Source organism: Coenobita brevimanus, chromosome 38 (genome assembly GCF_032717465.1).
Source record: "Coenobita brevimanus isolate Jiangsu-jjx chromosome 38, ASM3271746v2, whole genome shotgun sequence".
In the NCBI taxonomy this organism is placed as follows: Eukaryota; Metazoa; Arthropoda; class Malacostraca; order Decapoda; family Coenobitidae; genus Coenobita; species Coenobita brevimanus.
In genome coordinates, this window is record NC_136991.1 from 9,417,098 (window position 1) to 9,436,874 (window position 19,777).

A 19,777-nucleotide genomic window follows, 5' to 3' on the forward strand; every position below is an offset into this window, starting at 1 on the left:
AATTTACTGCAATGAAACCTATATCATCTTATTCGTCGATGTTTGTTCTAGCTGACAAGCACCACAAAAAAACAGGGAAACCCGAATAAAACAACATTCAGCGGCCGTGAATAAACATTTCGCTACGTCAAGTTCACTTCCCAACACTACCATTCGAATGTTTTCCATCATACAGGAAAATGTTATTAGAAGTTTTTATAGAGAATTTCATCAGCTTTCTAAAGAGATAAATCCGGTTGTGATAAGATTTGTAGTTTTGGAGAAAATAGCCAAAAATTTAAAGCCATTTTTTGAAAAAACCAAGCTGAAACTCTGAAATTTTTCGCACATGTTATGTTTTTATTCCATAATATTATGCAGAATTTCACCAGCTTTCTAATGACCTACATTTATTTTGATACGCCTCATAGTTTTCGAGTAAATCGCCAAAAACGACTGGGAACTCACGTCCGTACGTCACTTTCGTGATGTGCGAATAGCATACGCAATATTCCCGCCTACGTAACAACGATTTCTTATCATAGATATTACATTGTTATGTCTTGTACATACGTAGAATTTACTGCTCTTTATCATGGTTCCTACAGGAAATCGATACATCCAATAGTTTTCGAGTAATTGGCTGACAAAGTGAGATTACTCCGGCGCTTCCGAATTTACCGCTAGCGAGGAAAAAAAACAAGGCTGTTCCCCCAACTTTTCCAACAGAAAATGCTCCCAAAGGCTTATATTTTGCAAATGAACATACGTAGAATTTACTGCTCTTTATCATGGTTCTTACAGGAAGTCGATACGCTCAATAGTTTTCGAGTAATTGGCCGACAAAGTGAGATTACTCCTCCTAGGGCTTCCGAGTTTACCGCTAGCGAGGGAAGAAAAAAAATGTATTCTCCCCCTTTGCCTAAAGACTATGCTCCCATTTTTTTTTTTTTTTTTTTTTTTTTAATGTACATACTGTAAAATCTTCCAAGGTTGTTTTTTTATGATTGTAACCTACTACACATGAACACTACTTTTTCCATGTTACTGTTAATGAAGCTTTACTTTCTGTCATATGTGTAATATGTAGGAGAAGACGGTTATTTGCCTGAAAATTATAGGGGTAATGATAATAGGTCAATATACATATCAACAAAATTTAGAGAACTCACTTCCTCCAGGGGTGTTGATGAGTTGAAGGACCTTGTGGGATTGGAAGATGAGGAGGTATGTAGTGTGTGTGTGTGTGTGTGTGTGTGTGTGTGTGTGTGTGTGTGTAAGTGTGGTAGTGTGTGTGTGAGTGTGTGTGTGTGTGTGTGTCTGTGTTAGTGTGTGTGTAAGTGTGTTAGTGTGTGTGTGAGTGTGTGTGTGTCTGTGTTAGTGTGTGTGTAAGTGTGGTAGTGTGTGTGTGAGTGTGTGTGTGAGTGTCTGTGTTAGTGTGTGTGTGTCTGTGTTAGTGTGTGTATAAGTGTGGTAGTGTGTGTGTGAGTGTGTGTGAGTGTCTGTGTTAATGTGGTAGTGTGTGTGTGTGTGTGTGTGTGTGTGTGTGTGTGTGTGTGTGTGTGTGTGTGAGTGTCTGTGTTAGTGTGTGTGTGTCTGTGTTAGTGTGTGTGTAAGTGTGGTAGTGTGTGTGTGAGTGTGTGTGAGTGTGTGTGTTTTAGTGTGTGTGTTTTAGTGTGTGTGTGCGTGTGTGTGTGTGTGTGTGTGTGTGTGTGTGTGTGTGTGTGTGTGTGTGTGTGTGTGTGTGTGTGTGTGTGTGTGTGTGTGTAAACACTGCACTAGGGAATACTGCGCTAGGCATGGAACCGTTCGAAACAATCACCCACGCACAGTGCCACATCACAAACAGGACACATGTGACTTTAGTCCCTCCTCATCTTCGCCAGGGAACACAGGGTGCACCGCAGCCTCCTCCGGTTGGGGATCCTCTCCCATCAGTGGCCCAGTGTCGTATCCAGCCGCACTCTGTCATCAACGAAACGACGACGTGTGGCTGGCTGTCCTCCTGGCATTCCCCGGCCCTGTTGTCCTGGAGGTGCAGCTGCAGGCCCGGGCATGGCAGCGGCAGCAGGTTCTCCCGACGGATCAGGAACCGGTGAAGTTTCTCTCAGCACCTGTGCTGGTCCTGCAGGCGATGGTGGTGCTGACTCCTGTCCTGGCCCTCCTCCTGGAGATGGTGGTGTTGGTGCAGGAGCCGGTGGTGATGGCACCTGTGCTGGCGCTACAGCAGGTGCCACAGGTGCTGGATGTCCTGCTGGCCGTTGAGTTGGAAGGTCAGGGGCATGGTGGATGACGTGCCCTGATGCGGGCCACTCTGCTTCATCAGTGTAGAGGAGCTTGTCCATTATTTCCTCCACGAATTCAAGCAGACTGACTGATCCGCTGAGCACTTCTTGTACAGGGCGAACACATTGAAAATGGCCATGTGGATGAAGTAGAAGGTGATCTTCTTGGTCCATTTCACGGTCCGCCGCTGGATGGGGTAGTATTGGACCATCTGGTCGAAGTCGTCCACCCCACCAGTGTCGATTATAGTCATCTACCACGACGGGCTTGTCCACGGTCTTCTGGACATAGGTTGTCCTCCCGTCAGGAGCCCTGGCCTTCCTTCAAACTTGCTTCTGGATGGTGCTTGTGCTGTGGAAGGTGGAGACCATGTTGACAATGAACTTGTCCCTCCACAGCAACACCATCACGTTGTCCTTGTGCATCGCTGTCATGCCCCCCACTGGTAGATTCATGGTCCTGGCGATGTCCTGCAGCTGCCTTGGTGCTCCTCTTGCCAGGCGTAGGGTCCCACACACGTAAGTTCCTGCACTGAAGAGGCGTTCGCACAGGGATAGAGTTATAATAGTTGTCCATGTAAACTCTGTATCCCTGATCCTTCAGCAGTTCTATGAGGCTCCACATAGTGGTCTCCAGCGCTCTCTTCTGCCCCTTATACACCTCGAAATTCCAGATGTAACCCGAGGTAGCCTCAGCCAAGATATACAGCGTGATGGAATATTTGAGGGCTTCATCGGGTTGTACACGCAGAAGCTTAGGCGCCCCTTCCACGGCAGTGAGCCCTTGTTCAGGCTGAGGTGCTCCTCGGGTAAGTAGGTGTTCTGGAACCGCTGAAGGAGGTACTCCATCACCGTGCGAACCCTGATGAGCCGGTCTTCATTGTCCTGGGGTATCGCAAGTGAATTGAAAGCATGGAAGTGTTTCAGGATCGCCCCGAAACGCCTTCCACTCATCACTTGCGTAAAGAGGGGATAGTTGTGGAGGCAGGATCTCATCCAGTAGTCCCGGATGCTTGGGAGATGCATCACCCCCATGAAAAAGTAAAGCCCCAGAAACTTGGCCATCTCCTCTTCATTGCAGATGAACCATGCATCCAACGCGGTCCGCAGGAATGACGCGTAGCTGTTGGCCTCATGGGTGAAATACGTCAACAACTCCCTCGTGAAGAACAGCTGGAAGAACTCGAGAGTTGTTGGCGGATCCACCTTCATTCCTGGGTATCCTGTGAAAGGCCCATTAGCTGGTGTGAAAGGGCCACTGCTCCATCCTTGATCCATTGCGGCAACACCTCCTGCATTGGTAGCAGTGGGTCAGCGTACTGACACCCTTGTTCCTCTTTGCACACCCCTTGGCCGCCCCCCCATAGCCGGGCCATGGACCACACTGGCCTCGTCGAGGTGGTGAGGGTTCCGACGATGAGGAGGACGAGACTGTCTCCTGCTGCTGGAAAATGTCAGGGGGGATGATTGCTGTTGGAGACAGCGCTCTTGTCAACCGGGCAGGGGACGACGACACAGTCGCCTCCTGCACCAGTTGCACCACAGACAATGCGCGCCGTGCAGGTGCCAGTGTCATGTAACTTGGCCCAGCTTCCAGTGACATAGGCTCGGCCAAGGGGGAACTAGAGGCTTGAGGTGGAGAGACCATGATGGCTGTAGGAGCGAGAGGTCCAAGCAAAGGCGATGTCTGTCGTCCAAGTGAAGATGATGATTGGGCCGATAGTCCTGACAATGGTGGTGGTGGTGTCTGCTCCCGTCGTTCTTGAAGCACGGGCAATGCCGCCCAAGGAGAATCATCCTGGACCTCTTCCCATTCCTCCTCACTTGGAACATCGCTCAGCTCGTCCTCTACTTCGTTCTCGGTCTCCTCCTCAAAGAGAACCTTTTGCCACTGGTCAGAAGACAGACCTTTCTTCTCCACCTTGGCAATCACTAATACAGAAAGTCAAGTCTGAGCTTTGTAGGTTCTCTGCTGAAAAAGAAGAGATATTATTCACTGTCATGCAACACCTTCCATTGAGAGTAGCACTACACACGTCATATTATATCTTTCTGTACGGGAAATGGCTGCACATTTTACGAACACTTCACATAATGGATAACTTTTCAGTGTTTTTTCACAATCTCATAACTGTTCACTGGCGTCCGTGGGTGTGTGCCATATATATATATATATATATATATATATATATATATATATATATATATATATATATATATATATATATATATATGTATATATATATATATATATATATATATATATATATATATATATATATATATATATATATATATATATATATATGTGTGTGTGTGTGTGTGTGTGTGTGTGTGTGTGTGTGTAATTTTTTATTTTTCTTATTTTTCAGCCCTCCTCCAAAGTTTCGCGACACACATAATACACTCCCTCACAATATCTGAAGGTTCCCCCAACATATGATATATTCCCTCATATATATATATATATATATATATTTTTTTTTTTTATGCGAGGAAGAAGGAACCAAAGGCCAGAGCCCGCAGTAACAGTTCCCTCCAAGAGAAAAACAAAATACAATAGAGAGCCAAATTCAAGATCCGATCATTTTGAGATGCCTGGACACACTACGTTTGAAAGACTGGAGATCATAGGCAGGAGGAAATACAGACAGAGGGAGACAGTTCCAGAGCTGACCTGTTGCATAAATGAAAGACTGGAAGTAACGGTTAACTCTTGCATTAGAGAGCTGGACAGAAAAGGGATGAGAGTTTGCTGCCAGACGGGTGCTACGCGCCCGTCGTAGAGGTGGAGGAATGCAAGCAGACAGTTCAGAGGAGCAGTGGCCATTAAAGTAGCGATAGAAAAGAGATAAAGATGCAACAGTGCGGTGAAGAGACAGAGGTTGAAGGGAGTCAGTAAGGGGAGGAGAGTTAATGAGACGAAAAGCCTTTGACTCCACCCTATTGAGAAGAGCTGTATGTGGGGAGCCTCCCCACACATGAGAGTTGTACTCCACACAGGGGCGGATAAAACCCCTGTATAGAGTCAACAATTGTGCAGGGGTAAAGAAAGAGCGGAGTCGGCTTAGCACACCCAATCTCTTGGAAGCAGATTTTACAAGAGATGTAATATGATCTTTCCAAGATAAGTCCCGAGTAAATGAAACCCCAAGCATGTTCAAGGATGATGCAGGATTAAGCTGAATATTATTAAACATTAGTGGGTATACCTGTGGAAGATTTTGTCGGGTTGACAGGTGTAAGAACTGAGTCTTAGATGCATTAAAGACAACCATATTATTTTTACCCCAGTCAGAGATATGAGCCAAGTCAGACATTAGGTGTGCCATAGCCTCATCCCTTGTTTCTTGAAGTAACTGTTGAGATGGGCGTTGCGGGAACCGAATGGAAAGGTGAAGGGTGGAGTCATCAGCGTATGAGTGGATAGGGTTAGATGTACAGCTTAGAAGATCATTGATGAATAAGAGGAAGAGAGTTGGTGATAGGACAGAGCCCTGAGGAACACCACTGTTGATAGATCTAGGAGAAGAACGATGGCCGTCTACGACAGCGGCTATAGAACGACCAGAAAGGAAGCTAGCGATGGAGGCACAGATAGAAGGATAGAAACCGTAGGAGGGCAGTTTGGAAATTAAAGATTTATGCCAGACTCGATCGAAAGCCTTTGAGATGTCAAGTGCAATGGCAAAGCTTTCGCCAAAGTCCCGAAAGGAGGATGACCAGGAGTCTGAAAGGTAGGTGAGAAGATCGCCAGTGGAGCGTCCCTGACGGAACCCATACTGACGATCGGAAAGAAGGTTGTGATAGGAAAGATGCCTTAAAATTTTTTTATTAAGAATTGACTCGAAAACTTTTGAAATACAGGACGTTAAAGCAATTGGACGATAGTTGGAGGGTTGGGAGTGGTCACCCTTCTTTGGGACTGGCTGAATGAGAGCAAACTTCCAGCAAGAAGGAAAGGTACAAGTTGACAGACAAAGGCGAAATAGTTTGCCTAGGCAAGGTGTAAGCACAGAAGCACAGTTTTTGAGAACAAATGGAGGGACCCCATCAGGCCCATATGCCTTGTTAGTACTGAGGCCAGTAATGGCAGAAAATACATCAACTGAAGAAATTTTAATGTCAGCCATGAGAAAGTCAGAGGGGGGAGGTGATGGAGGAACAGCACCGGAATCGTCTAAGGTGGAATTGGAGGAGAAAGTCTGTGCGAAGAGATCTACTTTATCAGTAGAAGAAATAGCTACAGAACCATCAGAGTAGAAAAGAGGAGGGAAGGATGATGAGGTAAAGTTGTTAGAAAGATTTTTGGCAAGGTGCCAGAAGGAGCGGGAAGAATTCGAGTTGGAGAGTTGAGAGCATTTAGTATGGATGAAATTATTTTTAGTAGAGCGAAGAACAGACTTAGCACGATTCCGGGCAGAAACGTAAAGATTATGTGATTCAGGGGTGGGTTGGCTCCGGTACCTTTTGTAGGCCTTCTCCTTGTTGCGGACAGCATTAGAACAATCGTGATTAAACCAAGGCTTTCTTGCGTTAGTCAAAGGATATGAGAAAGGAATGTATGCTTCCATGCCCGAGAGAATAACCTCCGTAATGCGCAAGGCACACTCAGATGGCTCACGGCCATGGAAGCAATAATCATTCCAGGGAAAATCAAAGAAGTACTGCCTGAGGGCCTCCCAGTCCGCAGCTCCAAAATGCCAGAGACGACGTTTCCCTGGAGGGTCCGCAGGCCGTACTGGAGCGATAGGACAGGTTAAGGTAATCAGGTTGTGATCGGAGGAGCCCAACAGATAGAAAAGATTAACAGAGTAAGCAGAAGGATTAGTTGTGAGGAAGAGGTCAAGTATGTTGGAGCTCTCTCCAAGGCGGTCAGGGATACGGGTAGGGTGCTGTACAAGCTGCTCTAGGTCATTAAGGATAGAAAAGATGTAGGCTTGTTCACCAGGTGGATCCGTGAAAGGAGAGGAGAGCCAAAGGTGGTGGTGAACATTGAAATCTCCAAGAATGGAGATTTCAGAGAAAGGAGAAATGGACAGAATGTGTTCCATCGTAGAAGTAAGATAGTCGAAGAATTTTTGATAGTCAGTAGAATTAGGGGATAAGTAAACAGCACAGATATATTTAGTCAGAGAATGACAGGAAAGCCGAAGCCAGAGAGTGGAGAATTCAGAAGAATCAAGTTCAGGAACACGAGAGCAAGATAAGTCGTTGCGTATGTATACACAACAGCCACCTTTGGCTTTGAAATGAGTATAGAGAAAGTAGGAGGATACAGAAAAGGGTTTGCTGTCAGTTGCCTCAGACAGCTGAGTCTCCGTTAGAAAAAGAAGGTGAGGTTTAGAGGAGGAGAGGTGGTGCTCAACAGAGCGAAAGTTAGATGAAAGGCCGCGAATGTTGCAGAAATGAAGAAGAAGAGAGTCAGACAGTGGTTCCAGGCACCTCGAGTCGTCACCGGGAGAGGGGCAGATGCCGGGGGCATTTATGGTCCCCCCCCCCTGGGGACTCCGAGGCTGGGTGAATTGACGCCATTTTGGTGAATTTTGAATAGGAAGTGTAGTGTGTACTGTGCATGTAGTTTGGTGAAGATAGATAGAGAAATTTGTACTGGAGAGCATGCTGGCCTACTCTCTGTGTAACTGAGACACTGAAAAAGTTCAGCAAAGGGGGATGGTCAGGAACTAGTCCTGAGGGCTGATGAAACGGGAGCTCCAGCACTCCCTGTCATCAGCTTTCCATCCACCTCGGGAGTACTGCCCTGCTCGACTGGTGCTACAGTCTACTCCACTTATATATCTATATATATCTATATCTATATATATATATATATATATATATATATATATATATATATATATATATATATATATGTATATATCTATCTATCTATCTATCCATATATATGTATATATATATATATATATATATATATATATATATATATATATATATATATATATATATATATATATGAATCTATCTTTCTACCTATCTATCTATCTATCTATCTATATACTGGTATATATATATATATATATATATATATATATATATATATATATATATATATATATATATATATATATATATATATGTGTGTGTGTGTGTGTATTTCTATGTATATATCTATCTATCTATCCATCTATCTATCTATCTATCTATCTATCTATATATGTGTGTGTGTGTGTATCTATCTATGTATCTATCTATCTATCCATCTATCTATCTATCTATCTATCTATATATATATATATATATATACTATCTATCTATCTATCTATCTATCTATATATTATATATATATACTATCTATCTATCTATCTATATATCTATATCTATCTATCTATCTATATATATATATATATATATATATATATATATATATATATATATATATTATAAATAACAGAATGGAGGAAGGAAAAACAAATGAGCAAAAAAAAAATACACCAGATTACTGGCATCCTCCGTTCATGAAATATCTGTAACAATTAGACTTGAACAGCTGTGGGTTGAAATTTGGAGGGAAACAACTCTGGGGAAGCGAGATCCAGACAGATGCAGTTCGGGGAATGAAAAAATTCTGATAGGCAGAAGTTCTGCAATATGGCTGAGTGACATTCCAGTCATGAGCACTACCAGATGCCCGTGTAGCACGAGGGAAGGCATGGAGAGGTGGCACCAGGGACGCAACTTCGTCTGAGGATTTGCCAAAAAAAATATCAGTAAAATAATGCAAGGTAGGCATCATTCCTTCTTACTTATAGAGGAGGTAGTTTACATGTAATGTCAGGGTTGTTAATGAGTCTAACAACTTTGTTTTGAATTTTGTCTAGTTGTCTTAATGCAACCTCTCCACAACCGTTCCACAAGGGTGAGCAATATTCAAGCTGAGAACGCACATGACTCTTATAAATTATAGCTAACTGCTCATCGGCGAAGAAGTTACGGATTCTGTACAATAATTCAAGTTTCTTTGAGGCGGTTTTAGCAAGTGATCTGACATGAGAGGTCCAGCTGAGGGCACTGTTAAGTGAGATGCCAAGAATTTCAATACTTTTGGAGATGCACTGAAGGTAATGTACGAATCTGGCAATATCTGTCTATTAGCAAACTGTATATATTTAGTTTTACTAGCATTAAGAGAGACAAGGTTGTTTTGTCTCCATTCAGTGATCGTAGATAGATCTTGATTTATGGAGATGGCTGTACTGAGTTGAGAGGTAGATATTAGACTTTGTCAATGGGTGTCTGAGTGTGAATGAACTACGTAGAGTCATCTGCATATGAGTGAATGGGATTGTGGGTGACAGATAAGAGATCATTAATATGAACCAGAAATAGGGTTGGTGCCAGAGCTGATCCTTGCGGCACGCCGGCGTTAGTTGAGTGGAAATTGGAATATACATCATCTACTTTTACTCTTATTTTCCTGTCACTAAGATATGAAGAAATCAAAGGAACAAAAGACGTTAGGCCATAGCAAGGGAGTTTGGACAGCAGGGAACGGTGCCATACTCTGTCGAAAGCTTTAGAGATATCCAGAGCTACTGCATGAGTTTCTTCAAAAAGATCAACTGACTGATGGATGGTATGAGTTAAGAGATTGAGTATGTCAATGGTGGATCTTTCGTGGCGAAAACCATATTGTCTATCACTAATTAAGTTGTGACAGTCAAGATGTTTAACAATGTGCTTATTAATTATAGTTTCAAATACCTTACCAAGAGAAGATGTGACAGCTATTGGTCTGTAATCGGAGGGGTCAGACGAACTTCCTTTCTTTGGAATTGGGTGGATATTGGCTTCTTTCCATGAATTTGGGAATAAAGAATTAGGTATGCATAGTCTGAATAATTTAGCCAGAACAGAGGCAAGTTCAGGGGGAACACTTTTTCCAAACAATTGGCGGAATTCCATCTGGGCCTGGAGCTTTGTTGGTAGGTAAATTGTCTAGGATGGATTTTACGTATCTTGTCTGTATTTTAAGTGGGGCAATTTCGGGAGAATCAAGTTCTAGTACTGGGACATTCTGGCTGGTATCGTCTATGGTAGAGTTTCTGGCAAAGGTACTGGCAAAGATATCTTCTTTCCCACGCGGGTCATTTGTAATGTTGCCATCTGAAGATTTTAGTGGGGGAATGGAAGATGACTTGTTAAAGTTATTATTGAAAGAATTAAGAGTTGACCAGAATATTCTATTGTCATTAGGGTTGTTAAGTAGTTTTGATGCTTGCATTTGAAGAAAGTTTGATTTAGATAGATTTAATACAGCTTTTGCATGATTTCTAGCAATTTTAAATTGGGAGAGTGATTCAGATGTTTTTGATTTTAAGTAAGAGTTATATGCTAATGACTTTTGGGCTGTTGCTCTGGCACAGTTGCCATCAAACCATTTTGGAGGGTTTGATCTTTTAGTGAACTGTTGACTTGGTATGAATAAATCCATACCAGCTAGTATTAAGTCACAAATGTTGGACTGGGTAGAATTGGGATCACTAGAGAAGAAAGACTGCCATGGAATGTCAGCAAGATAATTTCTAAATCCATCCCAGTCTGCCCTATCAAAGTGCCACTGGGTCACCCTGACAGGTTAAGAACGGGGATGTGTGGGAGGGTTAACTAATGAGGCTTTGATGAGATTGTGGTCAGAGGATCCAAGTGATGACAGTACCTCTATCCTGTATTGAACTGGATTATTTGTCAAGAATAAATCCAAGGGATGGGCATTATGGTCAGGAATATCAGGTATTCTGGTTGGTTGCTTTACCAACTGAGTGAGATTAAACGATTCCGCAAACAGCTCGCACTCTAGACCAGCGTCGTCAGTCTGGGCAGAATGCAATAGCCATTCAACATTATGTATTTTAAAATTACCCAAAATGGTAATTTCGGTGCCAAGGGCAAGGTTAAGGTTACTCAACTGAGTGGATATGGAATCAAATACACTGGGCTCCAAAGAAGCATTGGGGGATCGATAAACTACACAAGTATATTTGGTAATGTTCTGACAATTTAGTTTATATTAATGAGTAATCAAAACTGGATGAAGTGAAGTTTAAAATAGTGTCAACTGGATATTGGGATTTGATATATCAACAGGTCCCGCCCTTGTTACGGAAGTTTGTAAGGAGATGGTAACCGGGAAAACAAAATGGAGATATATCGGTTGAGGGTGAGATTTGTGCTTCTGTGAGGAAAAGGGCCAAAGGGATATGGATTTAAATTTGTGGTAAGGCTGCGGATGTTGGTAAAGAATAAGGCCGCACTGTCACTTCTTCGCCGACGAGCATTCCCGGAAATAGCAACAGTCGCTGCTGGCACAGTCGCTTGATGGCGACCGGGAGGACCCTGTGCTGCCAGCCCTACCCTGCCGGTGGTGGCAATCCGAGGTACCACCTCATTTGACAGTAAGATTGGAGCGGCCATTATTAAAGACGTGAATAGAAGGTGTGATATGTTATGTGCCTGTAGTGTAGTGTAGTATATATATATATATATATATATATATATATATATACAGACACATTTTCCCCTCCTTCCCCAAACGTTCACCCAACACATGATACGAAATTTCCCACGAACACTCGTGGCACATAACACAAACATTTTAGATAAGAATCATAAATTTCAACAATTGTTTTTCAAAGGTACACTACCTGTCCACTGACGTCCGTGCTTGCCCGGCGTTGCAAGGTACAGTACCTGTTCAATGACGTCCCTCGTTCCTTGGCATCATTACCCTTCATAGCACGCCTGACGTTAAAGTATCGCTCACCTACGCTACGCACCTAAACGAACACTCGTGGCACAGTTCACGTATATTTTACATAAAGCATAGTTTTTTACTAAATGTCTGACCAAGGAACAGTACCTGTTCAATGACGTCCCTCGTTCCTTGCCATCGTTACCTTTCACAGCACTCCTGCCGCTAAAGTATCACTCACCTACGTTATGCACCTAAACGAACACTCGCGGCACAGTTCACGTATATTTTACATAAAGTATAATTTATCACTAAATGTCAGACCATGGTACAGTACCTGTTCAATGACGTCCCTCGTTCCTTGGCATCGTTACCTTTCACAGCACACCTGACGCTAAAGTATCACTCACCTACGCAACGCACCTAAACGAACACTCGTGGCACAGTTCACGTATATTTTACATAAAGTATAATTTTACAGTACCTGTTCAATGACGTCCCTCGTTCCTTGGCATCGTTACCTTTCACAGCACACCTGCCGCTCAAGTACCGCTCACCTACGCTACGCACCTAAACGAACACTCGCGGTACAGTTTACGTATATTTTACATAAAGTATAATTTATCACTAAATGTCAGACCATGGTACAGTACCTGTTCAAAGACGTCCCTCATTCCTTGGCATCGTTACCTTTCACAGCATACCTGACGCTAAAGTATCGCTCACCTATGCTACGCACCTAAACGAACACTCGTGGCACAGTTCACGTATATTTTACATAAAGTATAATTTATCACTAAATGTCTGACCAAGGTACAGTACCTGTTCAATGACGTCCCTCGTTCCTTTGCATCGTTACCTTTCACAGCACAACTGCCGCTAAAGTACCGCTCACCTACGCCATGCACGTAAACGAACACTCACGGCACAGTTCACGTATATTTTACATAAAGTATAATTTTTCACTAAATGTCTGACCAAGGTACAGTACCTGTTCAATGACGTCCCTCGTTCCTTGGCATCGTTACCTTTCACTGGACACCTGACGCTAAAGAATCGCTCACCTACCCTATGCACCATAATTTATGCCGTCATGAGGATACGTGGCACATTTCACTTACACTTGACACAATATCATACACAAATACATGACTACCACAATGATTCCACCCTAACCTCTGCAATTACTCCCTTCCTTACTGTGGTTCAACCTGACTGTGATGCAGCATCCTTCATCGGGAGAGTACGATGCAACTCTATTGTATTGGCACACACCACACTCCTTCACAAACACCCGCAGCATGTTTGACGTATATTTCACACAATTCCATACGCATTTTCACTATCAGAATCACAATAATTCCATCCCTAAACACCTCTAATTCTCCCTTCCTGACTATAAAAACTGTACGTGATGCCTGCCCCATTCCACACTATGGTTCATGGCGTCCACAATGCTAACTAGTTCCATAATTTCACCAAGCCAGCCACAATATCTTTCACACAAAAAACAGTTTAGGAATTGGCTTCATTATATACATATTTGTATTCACGCGATAGGGCCTTGAGGAGGGCGAGAGGCGAAACCCCGCAACAGTGAACACGCATATCAGGTGTAAGCCTTACGCTTGATAATGGACACAATTCTTTTTCGTGACATATATCTATGTTCCATCGACAATATTACATACAAATATGCTCACAAATATTGCATTATCACACTGAGTCCATTGGGGCTTCGGCTCGGGCAGGAGGAGGAGAATTAGTAGGATTTTAAAGGGACAGTACATGCGACGCAACCCCACTGCCTAGCTGCTTGGAAGAGACTGAGGTTTCTCGGTACATGCTGGGCCCCGTGAGGCAGCTCAGTGTTGCCAATGTCTTACGATTAGAAAGCGTTGCAAGCGCTACGACACACCAAAATTTGACGCAAATCCGCCAGAAACTTAATTTTTGGCGAATTTTTTTGTGCTTATAAACGCGATTCATGTGACTGAAGAAATTTAGAACAATCCACATGACACACGAATCAGGGTATAAATATGTTTTATATATATATATATATATATATATATATATATATATATATATATATATATATATATATTATACATAAATATATATATATATATATATATATATATGTATATATTATACATAAATATATATATATATATATATATATATATATATATATATATATAATACACACACACACACACACACACATATATATATATATATATATATATATATATATATATATATATATATATATATATATATATATAGTAATCCCTCCACTATCCGATGTAATAGAGCCAAAGGAATGTCCGGAAAGTGGTCCTGTCCAGATAGTGGGCACCAGCCTCCTGGACTTGTACTTATGGACCCTAACTCAGAAAAACACCTATACAACTCCCTCTGGACATGCATAGCACCTATTTAAGACCCAAATCACACCAATAAGGGACATAAAAGACTGAAATAAATGCAAAAGAACCATAAAATTACGTTATAGAGGTAAGTTTATACAATATTAAACATTCTGGGTACTTACAACAAGTCCCTGGCTCCTGGACTGGTACTTATGGACCCTAACTCAGAGAAATACCTCCCTACTGCACATGCATAGCACCTAATACCCTATTCACACCAGAAAGGGACATAAAAGAGTGAAATGAGGTGTTAGAGGTAAGTACAGTATGGAAAATACAATACCGATACAGTACAATATGAAACATTCTGGATACTTACAGCAAGTCCCTGGCCATCTCGATGAATAACCACCTCCTCTCAGACTCTGACAGTAAGAAGGATTTCCTGAAGCACTTGCAGTACACTGTTCATGAAGTCTTGCACTGAACTTAGTCATTCACACTCAGAAGTCCATTCTCTTACACTGCGCACTCTTGTCTTACTTATGCTCCATTGTAACTTTATGAAATAAGTGTTGCACTCTGCACTTAAAGTCTTTGCACTCATAAATCCATTTTCTAAACATAACACACTCTAGTTAATTTTAGCAACATTGAAAGTCTATTAAATCAGTCTCTTTTCACTCAGAATTCTAATTTCTTAACAATATGCACTGTTTTTCTTTCACTGCACAACACTAAATTCCCGTGTGGTCTAGTGGAGAAGTTCTTGCCGTTTAATCACTGTCAGAGTCTGAGAGTAGCACATGGAGGTGACCTAGGGGTGCGTCGCTGGGTTGTGGTGATGGCGTACCCACTGCAGACGACTCTGAAGATAGGCACAAACTCATGTCGAGCGGTGATTCCACCTTGGCTGATGTGCTGGGCTGTGGCTCGGAGCATGAGGGCCTGTCTTGGGGAGGCAACGGAGTGGAGCCAGGGCTGGGCACAGCGGGGCTCACGGGCCTGAAAAAGCTGTCCATCGTTGATTGACACAAGGAACAACGATTCTGACGATTAACCTGCCCCGTCCCGGAGACGTGAATTCACGTCCTCGCATGATGTGCACTCATATCCTGGAGACATAAATTAATGCAGCAACATTGCAAGGTCCCTAATTTGCACAATTTTCAATTTTTGCGAGTGATTTCGTGAGTGATTTTTGGCACGTATACATGGGACACCTTCCTCTATTCCTCTACAAGATGCCAAGCAGGGACAATGCCTTACATCACATAACCTCTCCCCCCCCCCTGCACGCCATTGTCTCGGCAATTCACCTGTTACCAGTGACCTGGCCAATAAAGACATTCAGGGCCAGAGTGATTCCCCAATCGATGACAATGTGGAGGACAAAGATTACATAGCATTAGAGGAAGAAACAGTCAGAAATGATGATCAGGTCTATTTATCTATTGCCAGACGCCTCAATCCCGTTTGGGGTGGCCACAAACAAATCGCCTCCAAGTCGCCCTGTCCCCCGCCATTTCACTCCCCTGCTCCCAACTCACACCCCCCTCTCTCATATACCTCTCCACCCCATCCCTCCATCTCATCCTCAGCCTCCCCCTCCCTCTTCCCCACTCCACCTCACTCACATACACTCTCTTCGTCAGTCTTTCACCCTCCATCCTCTCCACATGGCCAAACCACCTCAGTGTGTTCCTCATAACGCTTCCTATCACATCCACATCCACACCACAATGCTCCTTTATATCCTCATTCGTCAGCCTGTCTCTCCACGTGACTCCACAGGCTCCTCTTAACTAACTCATTTCCACTGCTCTCACTCTTGACTTGCGTCCTTCCAACAATGTCCAAGCTTCACTTCCGTACGTTAGAGTTGGTATCACAATACTGTCATGTAGTAACTTTTTCACTTCCATGCTCACTTCCCTGTTTCTTATCACTGCTTTCAAAGAACTAGCAACCTTTCTTCCCTGCTGTATCCTTTCAAGCACTTCACCTTCCAAACCTCCATCCTTACTCATCACACTACCCAAGTACTTAAACGTACTCACATTTCCCAATTCCTCACCATCCAACCTCGCTATACATTCACTAACTTCACTTCTCTCAAAGATCAGGTAATGTGGGAAAAAAAAGTCATGAATGGTGTTGAGTTAGTGAGTGAAACAATGCTTATAATGCCTATATTACTGTTTGAAAACCAATATACTCTTGTACTACATATAAATTCGTACTAAGTAAATAAACAAATACTGTTTATGAGTGGATAAAATAGTTACCCTCCCATAGAACTCGTTTTCTTTGGTGCCAGCCTGTTAGAAAACCCAGTCAGGTAAGGAGGTACTCGTACCTAGATCGAGTATTTTAAACCTCAGGTGAGCGATTTCTCTATGAATTTTCGATGTTTCTCACCAAAAGCGAATGTTTGAGCCTAAAAAAAAAGGGTAAAAAATGTCAGGACTGGGGCGTACCACTGCCCAGAAAACGTCAGGATGGGGCGGGTTGATGATGCTCTGCCTGAAAGCGCGCACTTCCTCCACAAGTCCCAAGGGCCCCATCTCCCTGTCGCAGTCCAGGTGTTCCAGGTAGTCCAGAACGAACTCTAGGTGTTCCCGGAGTGCGCTCAACTTGGGGATGGCTGGAGTAGTGTCATGCTGAGAGGAGTTCGCATCATCGTCGCCGTCCTCGTCAGAATCTTCAAGGTGGGTACTGATACCTGCAACTGAAGATGCGATCTCGATATCAGACAGGGTCTGATACCCAGGATCGCCCTCATCGTCATCCAACCATTCACGCACTTCATCCACATCAACATTGTCCCCATGCACATGTAGACGTGCATGGAAGTCATCCATGTCGAAACCTAGGAAATCATGCTTCACATCCGTTCCAAGAAGCAGACGAGACCAACCATTTTCTAGAGTCTTGACAGGGACTTCCTTCCATGCACTGGCCCAGTTGTAAGTGGCAGACTTGATGTTGTAGCGGCAAAGGTTTTCCAAAGTCCACTGGCCTTGCGTGTCATCTCTCTCCCTGCGCTCGTCCTCATCCTCGAGAACAACCATCACCTCGTCCAGGAACTTCCGTCAGTATAGCCGCTTCATTGCCACGATCACTCCTTGGTACATTGGATGGATGAGAGCAGTAGTATTAGGTGGCAGAAACATGCACCTAATGTGGCCATTCTCAGCCACCAAGTCCTTGTCGCACGGGTGGGCAGGTGCATTGTCGAGGAGAAGGAGGGCCTTTACCTGGTCACGTGGGATTCCCAGTTTCTCTGTCTGGTAATGTATGACCTCCTTGATGAAATGGCAGTGGAACCAGTCTTTGAAGATGTGGGCTGTGAACCATGCCTGCAAGGAATGGTACCAAACGACAGGAAGGACATCCATCACCCCACAAAGACACCAAGGTTGCTTTGCACGGCCACCAATAACGGGCTTAAGCCAGTGCATGCCGTTAGCATTAGCTCAACACAAAGCAGATATCCTTTGCTTGGAAAGCTTGCGGCCAGGTATACACTTCTTTGTCTCCTAGGTTAGAGTGTTCGTAGGCAAAGAGCGATAGAATAAACCAGTTTCATCGGCATTGTAGACTTGACCGAGAGTGAGGCCCTCCCTGTCGATCAAGCCCTTCACTTTGTGCCGAAACTCCTCTACTCCATCCTTGTTAGTGTCCAAAGCTTTGCCATGAGACTTATGGTTGGTAAGGCCATGTCGTAACTTGAACGCAAAAAGCCAACCCTCGGATGCCTTGATGTCTAGGGCGTCGTGAAGCCTTGCAAACTTTACAGCAGCAGCCTTCAGCTCCGTGCCATGCACCAGCACACCAGCAGCACGTTGCTGTCGATACCAAATCAATGTGGAGCGGTCAACCTCAGCATACTTGGGAGTAAACATCATCTTCCTCTCCACGTTGCATTTGCTTTTCGACGAGAAGTCAGCCATGTACTGCATGAGTTTGTCTCGGGATCTCTTGATATCAAACAAAGTAGATTGGGCCAGGTTGAACTCACAAAGGATGCGTGACGAAGACCATCCAGCATCCACTTTCTCCAATATCTCCCTCTTCTTCTCCAGAGTCAAAACTACTCTCTTCCTCTTCTCAGGCGGCAGGGTCATCATCACACACACGAAGAAGAGGAAAGACAGCAGCAGGAAAGCCTGCCGCAGGTAAGGCACCACCACAAAAGCGAGTGCTTGGGCAACCATGACGACGAGCGTGCACTCACGACAAGAGACGGGCGGTAAGTGGGGAGGATGCAGGGGCGCTCTAGCGGACGTCGGAGGAAAGATGCACCAAAACAAAGCTGTCCTGCGTCATGCGCGCCAAGTTCAAATTACGGGCGGGAAAAAGTCAGATTTTTGTCTAATTTTTTTGCAGTTTTCGGACCATTTTGGGAATAGTGGATCCCAGGACGATAATGTCCAGTAAGTGGGGATGTCCGGAAAGTGGGCGTCTGGATAGTACGGGGATTACTGTATATATATATATATATATATATATATATATATATATATATATACTTATATACCGGTATATATATATATATATATATATATATATATATATATATATATATATATATATATATATAATGGCCATACCACGTTGAGTACACCGCTTCCCTCCGATCAGCGAAGTTAAGCAACGTTGGGTCTGGTTAGTACTTGGATGGGTGACCGTCTGGGAACACCAGATGCTGTTGGCTTGTTCTCCCCACGTGTCAAGTGGGGTTGGTGGAGGATTAGTGCCCCTCCCTGTAAAACAATTAACTCTAAGCCCTTGGCCACCCCGTTTGGGATACATGGTGTCTGGCAATGAATGAAAAAAAAATGATATCTATCTATATATATATATATATATATATATATATGTATGTATATATATATATATGTATATATATATATATATATATATATATATATATATATATATATATATATATATATATATATATATTATTTTGTGAATTATTGTACTATTTCCAGTTACTTTCGTCTTTGTGATTTTACTTCAGCACCGACATTATAACTTCATATCATTGTGGTATGTTTGTTCTCTTTTCTACGGTATTTCTCTCCATTGCATAATATTTACGCCGTGTTTTTTTGTTTGTCATATCACTTTAGATTATTGTTTTGTGTTCTCGCAATTTGTTTCTCATTGCAAATCTCTCTCTCTGTCAACCCTTTAACAATTTAATTCTTTACTTCGGTGTACTTTGAGAACTTGTTAATAGCAATTCACTCCTTATGAATTACCGTACTTCCCATGTCATAGGACTCCCCTAGACATTGGACGCTCCCCCAAACAGACAAGGCAATATCCAGAAAAAAATTGGAAGGAAATAATCAAGGAACATCAGCGAAGACGACTCATGAATCCACTACTACGTTTACTACCTTCATACTCTT

The 19,777-nt window shown here is 43.1% G+C and overlaps 1 pseudogene; it reads left to right on the forward strand.

Moving 5' to 3' along the window:
• The first annotated feature begins 18,953 nt into the window (after nucleotides 1–18,953).
• Nucleotides 18,954–19,071, forward strand: LOC145396671 (5S ribosomal RNA; annotated as a pseudogene).
• Nucleotides 19,072–19,777: the final 706 nt, after the last annotated feature.